Source organism: Podarcis muralis, chromosome 5 (assembly GCF_964188315.1).
Source record: "Podarcis muralis chromosome 5, rPodMur119.hap1.1, whole genome shotgun sequence".
NCBI classification, from domain to species: Eukaryota; Metazoa; Chordata; class Lepidosauria; order Squamata; family Lacertidae; genus Podarcis; species Podarcis muralis.
In genome coordinates, this window is record NC_135659.1 from 54,690,536 (window position 1) to 54,714,957 (window position 24,422).

The window sequence follows — 24,422 nt, forward strand, 5'->3', positions numbered from 1 at the left end:
TGCTGCTAATCCATCACTAATGCGACATTAATAGCCAGCTGCCGCGCACACTTTCCTTCTGGGCTGCCCTGAGGGAGAAGCGCCGCTCTCTCCCCGCAGCCATTCTTTCGCACGTTCGCCCCGGGTCTCCCCGCAGAAAAGCAACCACAGGGGGGTCATTGTGTGGCTTGGAAGAAGCGCTTTGATTCAGCAAATGACTCTTTCTTACCGCCAGGGCCGAGACAATCCTGGCTGTGGAAAAGGGGGTCCCTGAAGGGAGGCTGTTCCCTCAAAGGGCGAAATTAATGAAAACCACCAACCTAGCAAACAAAAACTCGGTCGGGCCTGGCATGTTGTTGTTTATTTACGCCGCATTTCACAGAGACGCTCTCGGGGATTTCACATCCCCGTTGGAAAAGGAGAAGGGCAAGCAAGGCATTCACCCCTCTTTCCTTGGAGGGAGTGGTATGCCCCAGGGACAGATGTCTTCAGATCTTTTTAACATTTGGGATGCCGCCGATGCCGAAGTTAAATGAAATACCGCAAGGGGGGTGGGAGAATTTAAGCAAGCGCACCAGAAGCATGGCAGCAGAGAAGCTCGCGCTCCCGGGGGGTAACGGGGAAACTCAAATAAACTGAGCAAATCACACACACACACACACACACACACACACACACACACACACACACACACGAAAGGTAAGTGGAAACAGAGCATAACTTTTTGTAAATGTAAAATTTAGAACTACTAGCAGCTCACACCAGGTGAGTAAGCGTGCATTCCTTGGAGCTAAAGAGAAATAAGCAAAGAGCACTGCTGAATTAGCTGGTTCCTGGAAGTAATCTGCGACTGCCCAATTGTCGTTTTCTGCCCGGTTGTAGTTTCCTGAAATTTTCTGATTGGCGCTGCAGTTAATGGAGAGAGCAGACTAAAGCTTCTGCGGGGTTTCTTTGGCTTCCAGAGATTTAGGACCTGAACAAATGAATGCCTTAGCTCTGCAGGAAATGTTTTCAGGTTTATGGTTCTGGGGGGGAAATAGGCACCGCGATTTCACATTACTACTTGTAAGATACATGTTTTGGCGAGCACCTTGTCTGAAATTGCCTGTCCATTTAGATCAGAGGTGGGTGAACTTTGGGTTTGTTGGGTCTACTTTGTTTATTGTTGGGGGTTTTCCTGGATCTCTCCAATATCAACGAACCAGAACCAGATGCAAAAGGCATACAACTTAGTACAGTATTAAAGAACAGGGTACCTCTGAGCCTTGGGATTTCATTTATGTTGGAGTTTGAATTGCACTTACAGCCCTTTCCCACAGAAGTTCAGTCCTAGTTAGCTTTATTTATTTATTTCAGCAGCCTAAATGGGGGGTGGGTGGGAGTTGTTGTTGTTATTATTGTTACTCGCCAATCTCTTGCAAATCAGTTGGTAGTCTCCCAATAGATCCTGATCTATCTACTGCCTGCTCCTGATTTAAATCAGCTGCCCTGTATTTGACTGCTTCCTCCTCCTGAATAGAACTGTGGCCTAGTGCAGTGTTTCCCAAACGTTTTTGGGCAACGGCACACCTGTTTACCGGAAAAAAATCTCGCGGCACACCACCATTAAAGCCCCGCCCCGCGACGTCAGCGCGCAGCGTCACGCCGGGAGGGACGCACAAAAGTGAAAGTTTTTTCCCTCCCCCTTGCCGGGGTGGGAGGAGGCAGCAGAGCGAGGGACTGAGGGACGGCGGCAGCTGAGGCGGCCACCCCTCGACGCCGTCCCAAAAGCCGCCAAAAAGCCCTAAAAAAAGAGGAGCAGCACAAAAAACACACCACACACGGGGGGCGTGTTCTAATTTGCTTCTAACTCCGGGTTAGAGCGCAGCACGTGGAGGATGGGTGGGGAAAGAGAGAGGAGGCGCACTGATAGAACGCCAGGCACGGGGGCCGCCAGGGAGAGCCAGCGCGCGCCCCACCCCGGACGCTCGCGGCCACCGCCATCCCTCCCTCCCAGGGAAGGCGGGATTAGAGCAAGCGCCCGGGCAGCAAGAAGCGCGCGCGCGCCGGCCCTGCCCTGGATCCCTCAGAACCGCCAGTCTCTGGGAAAGTGGGCTTGGCTTCAGAACTCTCAGGCAGCAGCACCCGCCGCCCGGCAAGGCTTCCCATTGGGAGGCGCGAATGCTTTAGTGGGCGGGGATTGGTGCAAATATAGGCAGGGCGGGCTGAGAGGAGGAGCCGCCGCCGAGGAGCAGCGACACCAGCAGCGTTTCCTCTCCCCCCTCCCCTCCCGTGTCAACAAGCGGGGCGCCTGCGCCGGGGGTTTGCGCGTCAGGCAGGCAGCCAGGCAGGCAGACGGCGAGAGCCCCGCGCTGGGCAGCCGCTGCTCGCCGCCGCCGCCCCGCGTCTCGCCGCCCGACTCGCCCGCCTCCCTCCCACGGCACACCAGCCGATGTCTCACGGCACAGTAGTGTGCCGCGGAACACCGGTTGGGAAACACTGGCCTAGTGGTAGCTTGCATGGTTCCTTTGTTTTAAGAAAGAAAATTATTGTTTCTGACCACAAAAAGCTTCTTAAGGGGGCAAATCTCAAGGACATATTTTTCCTTGTTTGTTTTTTACTGTGTTCTGCTTTCCATGTGAGTTAAAAGTTCTGAGGGTTGAATCTTCAGGTGGTTGCTATAACATTTTTGGCACATAGCAACAAACACAGAAGTTAAGGACTATTACTAAGAAGCATGTGTGAGGCTTAATTTGATCCAGGGCTGAATGCCAGAACCTAACTGGATAATGGATCAGAACCTGACTGGATAATGGGGCACAGCCTAAGAACATGTGCAAAACTAACTTAAAAGCCCCTGTAAGCATGTGCAGAATGCACATCCTTACCACAATGCAATGTCAAGAAGCCCCCACACATCTGGGAGTAGGGCAGGAAATACTTCTAGGCAGTCCTGAGCTATATGATCTCTCACACTCGCCACACACAGCATTTTTGTTGCTTGTATTAAGCTTACATGTTGTAAAGTTGGGCCAGAACTGTGGCATTGGATTTCTGATTTCTCACTCTGCTTGTCATTCCTTGCTCTAACATCTCACTGAGTGATGGAAAGGGTTCCTTTAAACAGTGCACTTTTACTTTTTAAAATGGATTTGCATAGTAACTTTGCACAAGGTAATTTTGGGTGTGTTTTTCTAGTGCTGTGCTTCTATGACATGTGACCCTTGGCTGTTTGTTTGCCTGCATCGGGGATTCAGTGCAGTTGCAACAAGGTCACATTCAGTCGGCAGAGCATGAGACTTAATCTCTGGATCATGGACCCCATGTTCGGCAAAAGATTCCTGCATTGCAGAGGGTTGGACTAGATGACCCTTGTGGCCCCTTCCAACCCTACAATTCTATGGTCATTTTTAATGCACCTGTTTATGAAGAGGTTGAAGGACCTTAGTGATAGAGTCCTCAGCATTTTATTCAGAATTAAATCCAATGGATCTCAATGGGCTTTTACTTCCTAGTAAGCATGTTTAAAGTTACAGCTTAGGTACAGTGGTACCTCGCAAGACGAATGCCTCGCAAGACGAATGCCTCGCAAGACGAAAGAGTTTTCATTTTTTGAGTTGCTTTGCAAGACGAATTTCCCTATGGGCTTGCTTCGCAAGACAAAAGGATACAATGTGACAATTTTCAATGCATTCCTATGGGAAACCGTGCTTCGCAAGACAAAAAATTCGCAAGACGAAAAAACTCGCAGAACGAATTAATTTCGTCTTGCGAGGCACCACTTGTATACTGTTTTGCTGACTGTGGCACATGCTATAGCTAATGTATGTGGAATTCACAATGGTGGTTTAGGCTGCGATTAGGCAGCCTAAAGTCTGCTGAGTCCCATAGACTTTGGAGGTTGGGAAACAGGTTGGCATAGTAGTTCACTCACAAAACAGTTTTGCAAGAGATGAGACTTGAAACCCAGATTTCTCAGATCAGACCACCACCTTCACTTCATAACCTTTTCGCACCCTATCCCAGCTTTTCCGCTCTGTATCATGCACATGGAAGCCTTTGCCTACAGAGCACTGGAGCATCGGCACTAAGGCGAAGTATGACAGTCCCTTGAGATCCATGTGCAGACTGAGGCTTCTGTCCCCACCCCCTCAGTTGCTGAAAGTCTTCACCATCAATTCTGAAGCTCCCATTGCATGGGGGACAGCAATTCATCAAAGCCTCTGCTAGTGTGAAATCGGCTTGGTTGGTGGGTGGAATGTTGCAGGTTCCATGCAGGATGGGAAGTAGGCAACTGCAGTGGCCTTTATCTCTCTGGAGCAGAGAAGTTGGCCTCTCCTCCCGGCCTTGATGGGATGATGGATGGCTTGCATGCAGGGGGCACTAAAAGGGCATTTGTCCTTCAGTGTTCTTTATTTTCGGAGGGCACGTCTGGCAGCCAGCGGAGAGAGCGAAATGAATCCCTTCAGTGTTGTGGCGTTCCCTCCTGCGTGGCTGTCGAAGCCGACAGAGCCTGAGAGAAGGGAAGATGGGACATGGCTCTTTGGGAGGAGAGCCAAGAGGGATGATTGGAGTATTTATGATAAACTTCCTCCTCATAGTGTGGCTGGGAAGCCTCTCCGGAAAGCACAGTGTAACACAGGTTATTTTGTACAGTGTTTCCTTTGGCAAGGGGAAGCTTGAAAGGGAGGGGAGGCATAGCTGGCTTAGAAGCCAGTCCAATTCTCAGAGACAGGCATACAAAGCTCAAAAGAAGAGGTCGCTGTTTGCAGATCAACAGATTCTTTATCCAGTGGCACCTCCACAGAGTGTTCAAAACAGAACGTTTCACATGCATCCTCCAACGCTCAGTTGTGGTTGCTGGATAAATACCTCAACAAAGAGCCAAAGGAGAAAGCAAGCGGGGCCTTTTATTTATTTTAACAGGCCCTGTAATATATGATTCCTATTTTTCATAAGGACTGTTGCCCTTTCATCGAGTAAGTTAGGGAATTCCAAAAAATGGTTTCCCATTGACAGAAGTATTGGGGAAAGTTCAGAGTGTTCTTTCTCCTACATCCCAGAGTCATGAGGTACACATATGTCCATGCTGACAAGGAGAAATATAATGTGTGAACTGTGGGTGGCAGATGGAGTTGGCTGGTGGCCATTTCTGTTCTTACACTGGGTGCACAGTTATGTTGTACTTTGAGAACCCCCACATTGTTAAAATAACTACAGAGTCACTTTTTTAAAGCACAAACGAAAACAGCACCATTCCACTTCTCTCAGCAGCCCCTACAGTAACTCTCACAGGGCCAAACGACACATTACGTTAAATCATAGCTGTCAACTTTTCCCTTTTCTTGCGAGGAATCCTATTCGGAATAAGGGAATTTCCCTTAAAAAAAGGAAACGTTGACAGCTATACGTTAAATGTGTGGCACTTAAAATGAACCCAGCATCCAAAGGAGGCTCGATCAAGATTGGCACCACAGCACAGAGGGCGGAGTTATTATCTTTAAATTTATTACCTGCCCTTCACCAGCAGGTCCCAGGGTGGGTTATAACAATTTAATATTCAGAATTAAAAACAGAACAGATTACGCTCCCCCCTAAACATACCCTGCTCCCAATTAAAATATTGCGCCCTCCCAGGGTTGCCACCTTCGGTCGGGCAAAATAAGGCACAGGTTGGGGGGTTGAGGCATGCACACACACTCATGAGGCCAGATCCTTCACCACTTTGGGATGGGGGCTCCTTGCATTCACCTTCCCTCACCACCCTGGCCCCGCTCTTCCCCTCAACTCACATAGATGGGCAGGGGCCAGGGGTAGCCGGCCAGCTCCTGTGGGCAATTTGAGCCACAGCTCCATATTTTTGCCCATGCTGGCATTGGCTTGAGCGCAGAGGAAGAGGAGAGGTCAGGTTGGGGTGGCAGAAGGGGCCAAGCAGCGGCAGACCCACACCATGCTAGACCATCAGGCAGGGGCTGAGGAGAACCAGTGAGAGGGAAGGAGGGGGAGAGGGAGGAAGAGGACGTCACTCTTTCCCCCTTCTTCTGTTGTCGCTCTCGCTGGTTTGGGCTCCTCATCAGCCACACCAACAGTGACACTACCGCCATTTTGGGCCGGCCGAGCTTAAATATAGGAAAAAGGCTTGAAGTCCAAACAGGACAAGGACACTTTTTAAATATACATAATAATTTTTATTAAATTTTCCAAATATTTTTAAACATGACATACTTCTTATATATAATACATAAAGACCAATTGACCATCTCAGCCTTAGACTTCCCTCCTCCTTGACTAATGGTTTTCTTATTTATGCTCCAATATTGCATTTGTTGTTGTTGTTGTTGTTGTTGTTGTTGTTGTTGTTGTTGTTGTTGTTGTTGTTGTTATCCTTAAATCCTATTCTTAAATAAATCAATTAAAAATCATACTTGATAATAATTGATAAATTTGACCTTACAAAACTTCTTGTAGCCCTACTAGCGATGTTAATTGTTTACAATTGTCTTTCAAATACAACACATATTTATTCCAGTCTTTCAGAAAGATCCGGTCCTGCTGGTTCTGAATCTTCCCAGTTAATTTTGCCAATTTGGCATGGTCCATTAGCTTCATCTGCCACTCTTCTTTCGTCAGAATCTCTTCCTGCTTCCATCTTTGGGCCAATAATATTCTTGGTGCAGTTGTTGCATAAAGAAACAATGTTTTATCTTGCTTAAGCAAGATAGGACAAGGACACTTTTGTCCAAAAATGGGGCGATTCCCTTTTTCTAGGGATGGGTGGCAACCCAACTCCCTCCCTCCCCCGCCAAAAAAAATTATTTACTGTAGGAAGTAAGCTGCTCTTGGGACAGTGGCTTACAGAGGAAAGGCTTTAAAACCCTTCTCCTTATAGTCTTGATGGAGAACTGCTATTTTAGAAATGCATAAAATGCAGTCGCACATTTAATGTAATGTGTAGTTTGGCATCGCAGTTCACAAAGATTCTGTTCTCTTAAAAGTAAGTGGAATGAATATATTGCGAGGAGCAATTGCCACTCCCAGCTTCCCTCACCCTCCCACCCACTCCAAGGCCAAAACATATAGGTTATCATCACAGTAGAAGGCATTCACCACCTGTCCAGGAGTAATAAAGGTAAAGGGACCCCTGACCATTAGGTCCAGTCGCAGATGACTCTGGGGTTGTGGCGCTCATCTCACTTTATTGGCCGAGGGAGCCAGCGTACAGCTTCCGGGTCATGTGGCCAGCATGACTAAGCTGCTTCTGGCGAACCAGAGCAGCACACGGAAACGCCATTTACCTCCCTACCGGAGCGGCGCCTATTTATCTACTTGCACTTTGATGTGCTGGAGCTCACCCCGTCACAGGGATTCGAACTACCGACCTTCTGATTGGCAAGTCCTAGGCCAGGGGTCAGCAAACTTTCTCAGCAGGGGGCCGGTCCACTGTCCCTCAGACCTTGTGGGGGGCTGAACTATATTTTGAAGAAGAAAAAAAGAATGAATACCTATGCCCCACAAATAACCCAGAGATGCATTTTAAATAAAAGCACACATTCTACTCATGTAAAAACACGCTGATTCCTGGACCATCCACGGGCTGGATTTAGAAGGCAATTGGGCCAGATGCAGCCCCCAGGCCTTAGTTTGCCTACCCATGCCCTAGGCTCTGTGGCTTAACCCACAGCACCACCCCAGCTGGAGTAATAAGCATAATCTAACCCCACATTTCTTACTTGCTGGGGACAGGGCGGGAGGAATGGAAGATGCTGCATACTAGCGACCTCTACTGGCACAAGTATAATTATTCAAATAATGCAAATACAGTAGTAGAAACAGAAAGTGCTTGAGGAATTCAGTCTGCAGATTTTTCTACCTGATCTGTATCTCTTGGCCTAATATGCAGATTGGAGCTTAGCTATCCACCAAATATTGGAATGAATATTTGTGCTGATGAGTGTTTTATTTATTTATTAAATAGATTTCTGGACAGACATTCACCAAAAATGGACAGTTTGCAACAAAAGAAAAGCAATATGAAACATAATACTGTACTGTACATTATAAGCAGAAACATTAAAAATAATTATCATACAGCACATAAAAATACATAATTAGCAGCATCACAACATAAAAAATGACATCAGCCTTTAAATACCTTTTTTTAAGTGAGTTTTTACCTTGTTTCTGGTGAATATAAAGTGGATCCTCCAAGATATTTGGAGTCTACACGTTGAGGAAGGTTGGTTTAAACATTTTAAAAAATGCATTTAGATACATATTTTGAAATAAACCTGCATCTATACATTTAAATTGTATTTTGAGAGAAGATACACATTTAAATATGCATCAAAGTATGTATTTATATATCTTCTTTTGAGAGGAAGTTAAAAAGAAATTTGCAGATCGTTGCAATGTGCAAAAATGTCCTGGACTGGAAATACACATATAAACCCATTCCTACTATATGCATAGCACCCATGGCTGTTTATTTGCCATGGATTAAATAGAAGTTCTCTAACTTGTTTGTTGCACAACCTTGCCTTTTTATTCTTTGAGAAGAATCAAAGAGAAGAAGCAGAGTTGGAGGTTATCTAAGTCATTTTCAGAAGACCTTGACTTGGTTTCATCAGGAGGTGGTTAGATCCCAGACATTGTTTCCAGATGCTCCTTTAAGCACTTGGGAAGTGAAAATTGCCAGGGGCGGATCAGCTTATCAGTACATATTGGACAAACAGTTTACTTCTGGGGCCTTTTCTTGCGTATGCTTGCCACCTTTTCCCTGCAGAAACTCCTTTGCCTTTAACACCTGCGTTCCCAGCAAACATTTAAGAGAGCGAAGCATTTCTAGAAATGGCTAGCCAGGTGAGGTGGAGCTGCCATGCTAAGTTCCTGGCAGGATGGTCTCTATTATTTACCTGCACGAAGGGTGGATTGGTACAAATGCACCTGCTGGAATGCCAAATTGGTGGCACTGATGTGTTTGCCAGGCGGAGGGCCTTCTTGGTGGTGGCGCCCGCCCTGTGGAACGCCCTCCCATCAGATGTCAAGGAAATGAACAACTATCTGACTTTTAGAAGACATCTGAAGGCAGCCTTGTTTAGGGAAGTTTTTAATGTTTGATGTTTTATTGTGTTTTTAATATTCTGTTGGGAGCTGCCCAGAGTGGCTGGGAAAACCCAGCAAGATGGGCAGGGTATAAGTATATTATTATTATTATTATTATTATTATTATTATTATTATTTATTAGCACTCTACTGACCTCCTCACCTCTCTTCTTCCCAGTAAGCCAAGAGCACCCCATCTGCCAGGAATCGAGCATAATCAATCCACTTCACCCAGCAAGCTGCTTTGGAGCATTTCTCATCACTACATCTTGGGAAAAACTTTGCCTGTGTTGCAGGTCAGTTTTCTTTATTTATTATTACGTCTGTATCCCGCCTTTTCTCCAAGGAAGTCATTTTATCCTCACAGCAACCCTGTGAGGTAGGATAGGTTAAGTGATAGGGAAGGGCCCAAGGTTTCACGGCTGAGTAGAGATTTGAACCCTGGTCTCCCAGGTTCAGCGTTCTAACTGCTGCACCACACTGACGCTCTCATCAAAAGAAAACAATTTGCTAGTGTTCGAAAACAGTTGCTCCCTTGTTGCCCCACCGTAACCCCCCCCCCCACTCAAATATTAAATATAAAGAAACAGATTAGGGCCAGAGAGCAGATGATCCTGCGCTGTGTTTGTAGGGTGCTTCCAGACATGGGGGTGTTGTCTGATGGGTACTACACATGCATGCAATTTTTTTCAAAACACTCACACGTTGTTGGCATCAAAATGCTGGCCTGTATTTTCCCCCGTTTAATCTTTATTTATCCTTTTCAAGGGAAATCGAAGGGTGGTGGAAAACCTGTTTCCAGTGACTCATTTGTGATACCTAAACAGCCTGTTTGCAACATAAAACTGCTCTTTTTATATTAAGTAGCTAAGTCAGAAGGAAGAAAATACAAGAAAATGAGAAATCTAAAGGAGAAAGCAAGAAAAAAGGAAAAGAAAGAAAAAGCTAAAGAAAGATAGAGGGCAAAATAAAAGGACTTCTGGCTCTCCGCAGCTACATATGATATTCATTCTTTAAGATCCAACCATTCTATAGTCTATAAGCCAGTATTTTTTCAATCTTCAAATCCAGATATTACAAGTTCATTTTCTCTTTCACGCAAAAAATCCATAAGAAATTTCCAATCCTTAGCAAACATTAGTAATTATTTTTCTCTAATTAAACATGTTGGCAATTGTGTTTTCTATGGATGGCTGTTTGCTCTGATTCAGCAGTAAAGCATGGGATTTTGCAGAGAAAGAGCCAAGACAAACAAAAACGAAAACCCTGCTCAGATAATGGAGCTTTAAAGTGCAGACCTGTGCCTGGAAAGTGCAGTGCAGAAGGAAGTCTGCATGAGCCCTGAGTTCAAGAGGCGCTGATTTGGTAGTTCCTCATTAAAGGGCTTTTGAAAAATTATTTCTCCTCCATCCCTAGCAAACACTTATAAAAGTCTTGCTGTACTCTCCAGACACCAGTTCCAGACTTTAGTGGTCACCCCCGCCTCCCGTGATGTGCTGTCTGAACACACATCACCCTGCTGTGTGGCAGGGCCAGTCCAGTTTTGCACCTAGACAAAACTTTCAAATTCTGTCTGACAAAAAGATGATGATCCATCCCTGGCCACGTGCTGGGCCTTTCTTTCTCTGCTTGCTGTCTGGATCTGTCTGCGTGATCCAGGAAATCTTCACACCATCACCAGAAAAGGCAAAAGTCATGCATCAGTCACTGTCTCTAAATAGGTACACAATGGGTGATTAGATTAGTCGCTGACTGTTTCTTTGAAATGATGCGTTCTGTTGGCTGGTGCTTTCGGAACTTGGTTTGCACACTGTCTTTAGAGCATCCGAGTGGAATAAACCTCTTCAGATGCTATATATCAAATTGTGTGGCCTTGTCCATTGGAGATGTAATACTCTCTGATAAAGAAAGAACATACTACACCTTCCGTAAAGGTTTGAAAGTTCTTAGTCACCCGGCAGCCTTGTCTGTAAAGGTAAAGGTAGGTCCAGTCACGGACGACTCTGGGGTTGCAGTGCTCATCTCTCTTTACTGGCCAGCATGACTAAACCGCTTCTGGTGAACCAGAGCAGTGCACGGAAACGCCGTTTACCTTCCTGCCGGAGCGGTACCTACTTATCTACTTGCACTTTGATGTGCTTTTGAACTGCTAGGTTGGCAGGAGCAGGGACCGAGCAATGGGAGCTCACCCCATCGTGGGGATTCGAACTGCCGACCTTCTGATCGGCAAGTCCTAGGCTCTGTGGCTTAACCCGCAGCGCCACCTGCATCCCTTGTCTGTATCTGCAGCCAAATACCTAGCTGGCTGGTGGCATCCACTGTTTCCCCCAAAAGGTGCAGTTAGGGTGACATATGCATGAATTGGGGCATTTGGGGTAGAAAGATAATGGGGCAATTGGGTGCAGCATGTTGCAAGTGAGCATAATATATGAGATTGTAGTATGTGTTTGCTGCTTATTTCAGGCCCAGGGGCCAAATGTGGTAATCTGGATCCCTCCATCTAACCTTAGGGCTCTTTCCAGGCAATACCACCCACCGGCTTTACCTCACACCCTCCTTGAGTGTTTTTTGGCTGGGCTGCAATGTGCCCTTGAGCTCTCAGACTGATTATCGCTTGCCTAAATGGAGGAGAGAGGGAGATGTGTGTGTCGAAACTAGCGTACTGCACAAAGGTGAAAACTACATTCATTGTTCTGCCCACTTTGCCAGAGCTAAGGCTCCTGCTAGTGCAATGGGGCTTCCCCTACTTTCCCCAAAATCCACTCTGGAGAGTCATGAGAACCACCCAGAAAAGAACATAGGGAGAGGAGAAACAGAATTGTTCTGTCTGGCAATTACAAATGCTTTTGCTGATCTGCCTCAGCAAGGCAGCGCCATGTAAAGTGTGTTACATTAGTCTAGTATGTGTGACTGTGGCAAAGTCTGCCTTCCTCAGGACAATTTGCAGCTGGCACATCCTCGATATTGTGGAAAAGCATCCTTGGCCACAGCTGTCACTTGTCAATTCAGAAGCCGTGGTGGACTCGGACGTGCTTCCAAGTTGCAAACTTGCTCCTTAAGAGGGGACTGCAACTCCATTCAGAATAGGCTGGATTCCGTGAAAAGATGCTCTGCCAGAACCTCCATCTTGCCTTGATTGAGTTTCAGTTTTTCTGTTACATTATACCCCTCGTGAGGCAGATTCTTCACACTTACAATGAGCAGAATTTTCAGGCTTTATAATGATATAATATGGAAAAAGCCAGCTGCCTTAACTCTACAGCTGCTCCCACAGCTTCATAGTATATAGATAGATTACTGATAAGCCTAATCAGTGGCCGTATTGTATGACGGTCAGAGTTGAAGGGAAGATTACCACAAATATACTTTGGCATTTTACCTTGAAGTGTGGTAAACAAGCCCAGAGGGTTTCTTCCTCTGAATAAACACCACACATTTCTTCAGTAACCCATAGAGCAGAGTGAGTAAAGTTTCCAGGGTAAGATTTTTGAGCTGTTCTGCGTGTTTGCCTGAACTGCAAATTAGTTGCTCAGAGCGGACTAAGAGGAAGCAGTTGTTATGACTGATAATCTTAATTAAAATAAATTAATTTATACCATGCCTAAGTGGCAATCATTTTGCAAGCACCATCTTATTCACCCAACACTATAATACAGGTTATTCCTGCTTTGCAGATGGGGGCAGAGAAGCAAAATTTGCCCAAGGGAGCCCATTGGCTGAATTTTTGAAGTCTTCAAAAGTTCCAAGGTTCACATTTTATCCAGTGTGGTCTTGTAAGGGCTGAGCCAAGAGCAGCAGTCTGAGGTGGGAATCAAGAACCGTAGAACTAAGTCATCAGAACCAAAGAACAAACTGGGAAGCAGGGTTAAGAAACTAGACAGGAAGTTGGCTGGGTCAAGAAGAAGCCAGACCTTAGGGCTGAAAAGCAAGTCAGGACTGTAGGAAAAACCGGGAGGCAGAATCAACAAGCAAGCCAGAACCATAGAGCAACCAAGATATCAAAGCATGCAAAGACTAGGAAGGTATTGTTTCTCAAACAAGTTTCAGCTGCAACAGGAAGCCTGCTTATATTGGAGTTTCCAATAACTAGCCTGGGTAAGCCTTTATTGAGCACCCAGGGCCTGAGAATACTTACTGTGAACCTCCCCCTGGAGTTCAGCTACCACTATGGAACATCTACCCGCAGATCCCACCAGTGGTTAAGCGTTGGGTATGAAAACAAGGAGCCCAGACTGTAATAGCAGCTTGTTTCCAAAGGGCAGTATGGGGAATCTCTGCTCAAATAACTATTTGTTGTTTCTGATGTTTGGTTGGGAACAAGTGAGGAAACAGCTGCACAGAGAGCGATTGGGTCTTGGCAATATAGGAAATAACTTGATTTTCTGCGCCCTATTCTGAAGTACACTACTGGAGCAGGTGTCTTAAAAATGGTCTCCAAGCAACGTCTCTTCATCAACGCTTCACTTTCTCCATGTCAGCACAGGCTGCAAGGCGGCTTCTGTGTAGAAGTAGTGAGGCTTTCGAGACTGACTGGGGACGGTATAACCAGTGGGTTTGAAAAATGATGGCAAATGCCCTCCTCTTTGTGCCTTTGAATTAGCTGTGATACACCCCCACACCCCCCCTCTTATTTGCTGTGCTGTCCAAAGGCAAATGCAGCTGGAGCCACACAGCTTCTGGCCTCAGTCCCACCTTGAGCAGGCTGGATCAGGCCAGTGCCCCATCTAAGTCAGCATCCCAATGGCCTGCCAGATGCTTGTGGGAGACGAGCAGGACCTGAGCACAAGAGCACTCCGCCCCCCCCCCCCCCGAAGTTTGAAACAGCTATGGAAGGAAGGGGGGCTTGACCCTTCCTCTGCCTATTTCTTTCTCACTTCAATTTTTGCCCAAAGGCTGTTTTCCTTGCTTGCAAAGGTAAACATGATCAGGAATTAAAAACCGTGGAGAGGAAAATGTATTGCAGGGGAAGGGAAGGAGGTGCAGTGAAATAGTGGCAAATGTGGGGAGAGGACAGCACCCCTCCTTCACTGCTGCAGACCACCATCTTCCCTAAGTTGTTTTTCCTTAATACAGTGGTACCTCGGGTTACAGACGCTTCAGGTTACAGACTCCGCTAACCCAGAAATAGTATCTCGAGTTAAGAACTTTGCTTCAGGATGAGAACAGAAATCGTGCTTCGGCAGCGCGGCAGCAGCAGGAAGCCCCATTAACTAAAGTGGTGCTTCAGGTTAAGAACAGTTTCAGATTAAGAACGGACCTCCGGAACGAATTAAGTACTTAACCCGAGGTACCATTGTAGTAGCAGTAGCAGCAGCTGTCAGGGTATTGTTAAATGTGTTTGAATGTAATGCATAGTAGTTTTACCCTCTTTGCCAAGTACAAAACAGTATTATAAAAAGTGGCCCCTGAGCTTTCTGAAGTGTAGCAACATCTGGTATCCAAATACTAATGATCTCATTACTTATCATCGGAGGGCTCAGAGTATGTTTATGTTGCAATGAGTTATAAGTGTGGGATCAAATTAATTTTGGGTATGCAATGCCTGTGTGTTGGTCTGGATCTGGCTGCAGTGAAAGCAAACATACTGCTGCTTTCTCTTTTTCTTAAGGATCAGTTCAGGGGCGAGGGAGGGATTCCTGGTAGCCTTTTGCAAGAAAGAGGCTGTCCCTCTAGTCCCTCCCCTTTGGTGCCATGTGTTGGCTTGTCCTTCTGTGCCTGGAAGGATTTGGCTGTGCTGATTCCACTGAGGCTGAAAAGGTATTGCTCACCTGCCCCTCCCCTCTGACTCAAGTCAAAACAAGTAACACAGTTTTTCTTTGGCAGAGCAAGACAGCGGCTGGAAGAGGGAAGCAGCCGAGGGGTCGGAAGTGTGAACTCAACGAAAAATCCAGCAGCTTTGGAGATTGGAACACTAGGACGGAACTGGCTTCCTCTCGCTCATTTTTCTCCTGATACCAGCTATTCTGAATCGGGGACCGAGCCCAGCAGGTAAGGGAGTCCTGTTGCTTTCTGATTCGAAAAGGGAGAGAGGGCTGTTGTTTATTGATGATCAATATTTCCACATCATTAGAAAACGTTGTGGAGTATTTATTTTTCGGAATGTAAGTCTCCAGCTTCCTGGTGTTCATGAGATAATTAGACATAGAATGGGAACTGCTACTTTATTGGGGTGAATCCATTAATACTTAGTTACATTAAAAAACAACAACAGAGCTCTGGTGAAATCAGCAATTCTCTTCCTCTTCTCTATGGGTTATTTCACATGTTGCAGATTCCCTGCTTAAAGGAGGTCACAACTATAGCATTAAAATCCACAGATGGGTTGCCATGTGTGGCATGTCCAAGCTTTTTGTCCTGGTTGTGGCTTCTGAGTGTATGCGGTTACATCTACATGCTGCCTGCCTGTGATTTCTTACATGGAAGTTGCTTTTGTATTGGAAATATGAGGTGCAGCTCTTGGTCTGCCGAGACCCTGGACACTGCCCTGTTGTTCTCCCTCTCTCTCTCAGTCCTCCCTGTTTCTGCAGGACAATGCAGGGGAAGCTCTCCTGGGCTAAAAGGTGGGAAGGCAGCCCAGTGGCTGGAGGCAAAGCAGAGACAGAAAGGGCCTCAAGACAAAATCACTTTCCGTGCTGATTATCTTGCCTGGTGGAGGAAGGAGCATTTCAGGTCTTTGGCAGGGACTGTAGGCACATAGGAATGTAGGGTCCTGCAAAACTGGGGTTATTTCACGATGCTTTTATCCAGCCAGTAGTAACTGGTGAAGTAATGCATTGGGAAGTAAGAGGCTGCCACCAAAGGGCCGGCGAGCTAGATGCCTTTACCAGAGGGATGTGGCAGCAGAGATATAGAGGCTGCTAGGTCTGCAGGCATATGGCAGCTGACTAGCTGGCATCCCCCAAGTGTGGGCATCAGCTATGATACCAGCAGCCGACAATGGGTGTCAAATACCATCGTACCTTGGATCCTGAATGCCCTGGAACTCGGATGTTTTGGCTCCCGAACGCCGCATACCCAGAAGTGATTGTTCCACTTTTTGGAACCTGAACGTCCAATGGGGCTTTTGCGGCTTCTGGTTGGCTGCAGGAAGATTTGATTTTCGAACATCTGTTGCCAGCTGCTTCAGGCGATCTCCTAGTCCTACACATTTGCTGGCCAACTCCACATTATGGAACTGGGCTGGGGATAGTCTTGGTATGGCTGGGGTTAGTGGTGGTGTTCTTCATTTGTAGGAAATGTTTCCTTGAGCAGTGCAAAAGGGGAACACACAGTCTTCAGTGACAGCGGGATTGTGGGGAGGATCCCTAAACATTTGGGGGGGAGGGCGTGTACATATAAGCCATTTCAAAATGGCACAGGGAGTAACTTGACAACTAGTATTGCTGCTAAGGGCACTATCCGCTTGCTATCCAGGACACCAGACCTCTTCCCTATACTGAAGGAAGTGCAGCAGCCATTCTTGTTGGAGGCAGGCAGGGCCAGCCCTGCCATTGCACATAGGGCCACCACCTCAGGCAGCTGGTTGTGTATGTCATGCAAGGGCAGCAAATTCTCAAATTTTGTTCTTTTCCTTATTATATTTTTCCTGCTATGGGGGTTGCTTTGGGGATTTGCTGCCTCGGGTGTAAACATAACATTTCCAGCCTGGGATGCAGTGTGGCTTGAGGTGGGACGGGTGCCACTTGCTGCTTCACCTCGGGCAGCAAAATATATTGTGCCAACTCTGGGCTAGTGTTGCTGCTTCCCAGCAATTGGGGTTTGGTGGTTTCGCAGCTGCAACACCACAGAATCCATTTTTGGTGCAATCATTTTTCTGGCTTTCTGAAGTCTGTGAAGTCTGTGGTATTCTTCCAGTCAAACAGATGCATTTTGAAGATACGCATCAGTGCTGAGTATATTTTAGCCGCACGTTGGCAGCTGATACAAACAGGGAGAATATAGCGAACAGGGTATAATGGGAAGGTATTGAATTGTGGGAGCTCCCACCTGGATATGTGGAACCCTTCCTTCAGTGGAGGCAAAATAGACAGCCAAGCTTTTCAGGGTGTGGGGTATCTGGGAGGCTCCTTGGGGGAAAGGTGGTGATAATTATTGCTTAGTATTGAGATTTTAATCTCTTAATTGTTCAATTAATCAATTAAAACTGCACAGTTAATTAAAAATAATAATTCAGCCAGTTGGCAGCCCTGTTTCTGCCTTGGTGTGTAGAAGACAAACGAAAAAGAGCTCACTCAGCATGAGTTACTTTTAAAACTGCCCAGGGGGTTGTTTAAACATCTCTGTGACTATGGTGGGGGCAGGAGGAGGGCTTTGACTCACAGTCTGGGATTGGGCACCTGGAGGACTTTTCCGGATTATTGGTTTATTGCACGATAAACACACAGTTGTCCGTATTATGGTGGTAAATCTCTGACATGTCTTTCCTGAAGTAGGGGGTCTGTTCTGGCCAGGAATATTGTGTTTTCTGAGCACACGAATTGCTGTGATGTGGAATTGTAACACACTTGTCATAGCTCGCCCATCTATTTGTAGCTTTCAGCTCTGTCTGGACTATGATACTGTTTTGTCTCTATTGCAGAGATGGGTAGAGAGAAACTGTGGCCTTCCAGGTGTTGTCATTGGACTCCCACTCCCATCATCCCCAAGCTAGTACAGCCAATGGTCAGGAATGATGGGATCTGAAGTCCAACAAGGAGGGTCATAGATTCACTATCTATCGTTTTTGACATTGCTGGTGGCAAGCAGCATTCATCATAGGGACATGGGAGGCTTCCTGAGCCCAACGACTGGTGTGCTTACTGTCTACACTGACTGGCAGCAGCTCTCCAGGGTTTCAGGGCTCTCTCCCAGTCCTGGGATTGAATTTGGAACCTTTTACAGTGTGCTATGCCACTGAGCCACAACTCTGAGATTATGTCTCAGTAACGCTGCCACACATTTCCCTTCCCAGTCTTGCACAATTCTATAAACTGGTGTGGGTGGGTGGGTGTTTTGTTGCTCCTGCTGTACTTATTTCTCTTGAGTAGAATGTACCCTTGCTGTATTATTCCAGCACAAGAGAGCTTCATCACATCCATGTCCCACCAGTTTGTTAATCTTACCACCACCAGTCTTTTTCCCCCCAGTTCCAGGCTGTGCACTTATTTTCTTCAGCCCTGGAACATCTTGTGTTCAAAACCAAAAGTAGTGTTCTAAGTATAGGGGGAAGGGTAGGGGGCTTTTGGTGAAACCACACCTGCCTGCATTTTAGCTAAATCACAGTTTCGCTGCCACTTCTAAAAATGATAGCTATTTAGCCTCCAGGCCTGAGGCTCACCATCATCCCCTCTGGCCACCCTGAAATTTGAGCATGGAGAGCAGGGAGTAGGACTAAGGATGGATGGATCTGCCAATGTCTGTTTCCCAGAGTTTCTCATTATTCTGTGCTTCTTGCTTCAAATTACTCAAGTCCTCATAAACGTCCATCAGTGTTTTAGTCTAAATCTCCCCTGCTAAACACATTTTTTGGGGAAGCAATTATCCCTAACATAATGCATTTTCAGATGGGTAGCCGTGTTGGTCTGCCATAGTCAAAACAAAAAAAAATCCTTCCAGTAGCACCTTAAAGACCAACTAAGTTAGTTCTTGGTATGAGCTTTCGTGTGCATGCACACTTCTTCAGATGTGTATCTGAAGAAGTGTGCATGCACACGAAAGCTCATACCAAGAACTAACTTAGTTGGTCTTTAAGGTGCTACTGGAAGGAATTTTTTTTGTTTTGATAATGCATTTTGTATGTAGTTTTCACTAATATATGCATTTCATGCACACTGTTCCCTGATGTACCCATTTTAGTACACATTCTTTGGCTGGACAACTGCTTCGCAAAATCTGGAGAAATCCAAATTTCTAAGGATGACTGTGTTTCAGTTTGCGTATTGTTTTAGGAAGTGTGGAACAGGGAGTTTCGAATTGAAATGTGAACCAAACATAATTTCTCTCAAACCCTTAGGCAGGCCATTGCTCCACTGAGTCCAGCTAATAACCCCTCTTATTTAAACAAGCAAACCAAACTTTATTCATTGCTGTTATCTGGAAAGCCCCTGAGTATGTGTCAGTAGGTCAAAGCTGCAAACATATCCCGGAGGGAGTTTTGTCAGGCTGAGTAGTTGGGCAAGAAATTCGTAGAAGATAACTAATTTTCTTTGCAGAGCTGCAGGTGGGACACCACCAGCCCTTTGGAATTTTGGCTGCGATGCTTGATGATGAATGTGCTTCCCCTGAGTAGGCATGTCCAGCATTTCTAATCTTCCAGCGGGGATTCTGCAGACACAGAAGGATACGGAGGCTGATTCCCATAACCATTAGCCTCATATTGGTTACTGCAATTCCACATGAAATTGATTCATACGCTGAGCTGGTTGTGTGCAGGCCACCAATTAGGTGGGAAAGTCACCTGCAATTAGCCTCACCCACATGGTTCTTCCGGTGCCAACACCCATGTGGGGCATCAAGCCAAAGGAAAGTGACTCCCACATCACACATGCATGTGAAGAGGGGCAGGCGCTTAGATGTTGACTGCATGTTACGCACAAGTGAGCCCTGGTGCTATATTCCTCCTCTTCTTTTTTTGGGAAAGCCACTTTCCCAGCTATTTGCAGCAGTGAAACAACAGGCAGGGAGATGTTTTGGCATGCCTCCTCCCACTACTCCTCTGAAGTGCTTTTCTGTAATGATAATGATGGTGGTGGGGCTCTAATAGATGCATTTGATTATAATGAGTTGGCATGCCCTCCGTCTAGCTGACTTCCTACCCTGAGATTTCCCTTCCTTGAGGAGGGGGAGTCATGTGATTCCATTGCAACACGGCGGAGGTTTGATTACTCAATTATAAAACATCTTGTTTTGGTTCAAGACGCCAAGGTTTATGGCATGAGCACAGTTTCTCTACAGGAGCATGCAGACACACCTTTGGGTGCTAAATTTTTCAGAGGGCGCACAACTGCCTTCCAGATTTTGCTGGGAAATGCTTGGAGTTTGCCAGTGATTCCTGCTAGTTAGAGTGGAACTTGGGAGGAGGGTAGCCTGGACGAGAACAGACCACCGAGACAACTTTTACAATACTTCCTATTCCAATCTTGCTCTTTTACAAGGAGCCTGGAATTCCGCAGTCTGCTTCCCAGCTTGGTATATTTGATATTACGTACATGCTCAGGAGTTAAATAAAAACTGGGCTCTGTGCCCAGGGAAACTAGTTCTTCTCTGGTAGAAAGGTTTATGCATCTACTCGGCGGCTGCCTGCAGCAAACTTCCTCTTGGCTAGCAAACAGGCAGTGTGAGTCTAATCCACGGGTGAGATAAGCTTATTTGGCACAGAGGACCACACTGGAAATGTTGTTTGCCGTCGCATATCCACACTTTTCTCTACAACCATGAGTGTTAGAAATGTGCTGGTGTTTTTTAAAGTGAAAACTGGGAAGTCTCGGGATTCTAACAAGTCCATAGGTTGCTTAAAGGACCTTGCCTTATACGTTGCACAACCCTCTTCTAGTCTTTCCCAGGCATTGAGAGCTGTTTGTGCAGCTTTAAAGAGGCCAAGTCAGCAGGGTAATAGCCCAGTGCGGGCAAAACAAAAGAGAGGGTGTAGACTTAGAATATTTGGATAGGAATTGGGCAGCTGAATAAATTCAGGAGGGGTGTGTGTGAATTGTTGGAACTAAACTTGCTTAGCTGCCTAGCATCTCTGCTTATTTTTGCAATCAAACTGGGAATAACCTACTTAAGGGCTTCATGGATTCCTGGTAACGTAGTGTCTTGCATCAGAATGGCTCTCTTCAGTTTTGGTGGTGTTTTAACAAGCTTGGACATGTCATTAGGATGGGACTGGAGGCAGGAAGGACCAGTTAGAAGTATGTAGCCTTATCGTGTAAACGGATGATCATCTCAGTCTTTGCATTCAGATACATGAATAGGAGAGAATGGAAACTGACTTGAATGAATGTTTCCTTCAGAAGCCCCTTGACTTGAAAACTTTGTTGACTGAAAAATTGCAGCCAGTTCACCCTACAGAGCAGATTAGGATTCAGGGGTTGTGGCTTTATTGCTTGGTTGGATGTTATTCCTACACGTCAGTTTATTACGCTGTGTTATGTTTTTATTTGCAGTGGACTGCAAAAGTTTCAGTATGCAAAGGTTGCATCTCTTTGTTCAAGTAGAATTGCGCTCTGGATTTTATGCTGATCTTTGGGGCCTTCCACAGGGCTCTTCAGGTTTGGATTATCATCCCTTTCATTGGGGCTTGCAAAGCACTGTGCCTTTGCCTGTGCAGTTTGATTAAAAACCACGTGGGCTAAAACAGGTCACCTGGTGTCATTGTGATGTCATAGGGATATAAGGGTCTAACCCATGGGTAGGCAAACTAAGGCCCGGGGGGCGGATCCGGCCCAATCGCCTTCTAAATCCGGCCCACAGAAGATCCAGGAATCAGCGTGTTTTTACATGAGTAGAATGTGTCCTTTTATTTAAAATGCATCTCTGGGTTATTTGTGGGGCATAGGAATTCGTTCATTCACCACCACCACCCCCCCCAAAAAAAATAGTCTGCCACCCCACCACAAGGTCTGAGGGACAGTGGACCGGCCCCCTGCTGAAAAAGTTTGCTGACCCCTGGACTAACCTAACAGCCGGATCCAGCTCCCCACTCTGGATTTTGGCTTGGATATTTCTCTTTATTCATGCCACTTGATCTCTTAACAATAGAGTAGAGTTTGGAATGGCTGTCCTTTTTGTTTCTTTGGAGTGTCACTCTCCAGTCATGCCTGTAATCATAGAACATAGGTGGGCTTCATCATCAGTGAATGTTGCAAATAGGAAACAGGCACAGTTCATGGTACTGCTTCAGCCACCCCTTCCTTGGTGGCTCTTGTCTTTCTACTTGTCCACGTTAACTAACTTCTGCTTTGTTTCATGGTGATATCTGTCTGAATGTGTGAAATTGTGCACAACTTTGGTGAAGGAACACTTTGAAGCTTAATCAGAGTAATGGCAAAGGAGTGTTGGCACATGTTCACAGGGCAGGATCAGGTCCTGCTGGTTTGATACCTGTTTGGCCCATGTGAGGATGCTGGACTAGATGGTCTGATCCAGCAGGGCTCTTAATACATGCTCATGTGCTTATCTCATCACTAAATGCAAAGTGCAGTAAGTGATATCTGCAGAATGGATGGAGGCAGCAAGGGTGTGTTCCTTGTCTGCTGTTCATCTGACCTGGCCCTGCAATTTCCCATGTCTGCCCATTTTTTTATCCGCATTGATCAGATGTGGAGATTATCACATGTGAGCCTTGACAAACCCCATGTGAGCATGCACACTTTAGACAATATTTCATTTTGAAAAGAGATACGAAGCATTGTTTCTCTCCTCCCCTCCTTTTTAAAAAAAGCTAGACTAAAAAGCTTGACCATCTTGGCACCAGTCTTACTGTGGATCTTTGAAATATAATAGGTTTTGCTATGAAAGTCAGAGTGAAAACCCGACCTTGTTGAATTGCGAGTGCTGTGAATAGACAGCTCTGAAATGAACAATATTATTAGTCTTCATGGGAAGCTTATGCAGGCATATTCACTGTAACAGGGATCCCCAGTAAGGTGCCTGCGGGCACAATTGTGCCCTTTAGGATTTTCCCTGGCACCCACAAAACCTCTGTCCCCTACTGCCTCCTTTGTCAGTTGTAAGCAACCCCAGTAAAAGGAACCCTGATCCACAGAAGCTGACATTCAGCATGCCTCCCTAGGCAGCTTTGGTAGAAGAGGGAATTTCTGTAGGTAGAGGATGTCCACAACAACCTTCTGATGGACTCTCCTCCTTGACATAATTACTGAAAGTGCAGCAGCCCTGTCCTCTTTTGCTTCTGGCCACCTTCCCATAGCTGCATTGGGATCAGCTGCAGAGTTGTGGCATCTTGTAGTTCTGAGGGGGGTACACTCTGCCATTGCAACTGTGCCGCTTAACTCAGTTTTATGGATGGGAATAATCTTCAAAGGTCTGAAGCAGTGTCGCCCTATAGCAGATCTGTGCTCAGTGCTGTGAACCTTGTCCGCCCAGGCCCAGCCCCCTTTGCGTTTTGTTTACCAGGAGACTGGTAGGGCCAGGATAAGCTCCAGACAGAAACTCAGTGTGACTCTCAAATTGACTCACCCAGGTTGGGGCAGGGGAGTGGCGTGTAAACACCAAGCGTTTGCTGCAGGAGGTAGGCTTGGAGCCACCCCCAGCTGTAGGGAAAGTGAGAGACTATCCCTGCTGAATGACATGTCCCAACATCTGCAATGGGACCTCTGTTACTGGAGCTTGGGTTGGAGGATGGAGGAGTGTTCTTGGCATGGGGAAGCTCCTTTCATTCATTGCCAGAGCTGAGGAGCTGTTTGCTTAGCACACCCCGCCAGGATTAAGAGGAGGCTCCCCACAACTTTTCCCCTCCCAGCCTAGCAGGAAAGAGAAGAGTAGCAGGTGAACTAGTCAAGCACATGGGGAGCTGAGAATTGCCAATCAGGTTTCCTTCTGGAAGCCCTCATAAATTGCAGTTAACTGTGACAGAACACAGCATGAATATTTGCTTCAAGGACTATGTAGTGCTGGTAAGACATGGACCTGAGGCCAAAGAATAAATCTGCCCATGCCTCCCCGCAACTTTCCCCAAACCAGAAAATCTGCTTTCCGGTGTAGATATAAAGAGCTGGTGGAGCCTAGAGGCCAAGCTACAAACCAGGATGTCCCCAGTTTGCTTCTCGCTCTGCCATGAATTCACTCTGCAGCCTTAGGCAAGTCTCTTTCTCTGAGGCCAAGCCCTTCACCTCCCTCCCATCTGCCATACAGAATAATAGCACTGACCTACTTTATATTGAAATACTTTATTGTCACTTGTAGAATTTGTATACAGTGAGATTACTGTTGGGTTACTATAGGGTTGCTGTGTGATGTGCAACAAAAAAATGTAAGTGAAGTGTTTTGAAAACTAGGAAAACACTAAATCAATTCTAAATTATTATTGTGTCTGTTACAGTTCATGCTCTGTGTGCTGCTACACTTGAATTGGGTTATAATATGAATGTCCAACTTTGTATGCATCGGATAAATATTACCTGTGCAGCAGGGTTACAGACAAAGATTGATAATTCTGCTTGTTGGTTTGCAGAAGTTTATGGCTGTTTCTGAACAGGAGCTTTCCCTGCCTTTGTTTGGGTGCCCCAAACAAAGTGTCAAGACATCTGCTGTTGTTCTGCTGTGTGGGCTAATTTTGGTCTCACGTACTGCATTGGATTGCACAACAGCCAGGCTGTAGTGGCCCAGACCAGCTTTTATATTTTATCTTTGCTGAATAGATTGAT

The 24,422-nt window shown here is 46.1% G+C and overlaps 1 protein-coding gene across 4 annotated transcripts in view; it reads left to right on the plus strand.

Annotated features, from left to right (window-relative positions):
* The first annotated feature begins 206 nt into the window (after positions 1–206).
* The window catches only part of INAVA (innate immunity activator), a 41,995-nt gene continuing 17,779 nt past the window's right edge, over positions 207–24,422 (plus strand). Inside the window, exons 1-3 of one of the 4 annotated variants that reach the window (XM_028733927.2) lie at positions 207–678; positions 9,239–9,356; positions 14,884–15,048. The gene's annotated coding sequence lies outside the window, so the exon portion shown is untranslated. The remainder of the gene's footprint in view (positions 679–9,238; positions 9,357–14,883; positions 15,049–24,422) is intronic. The other 3 variants (XM_077928848.1, XM_028733926.2, XM_028733925.2) reach the window with 3 other exon arrangements.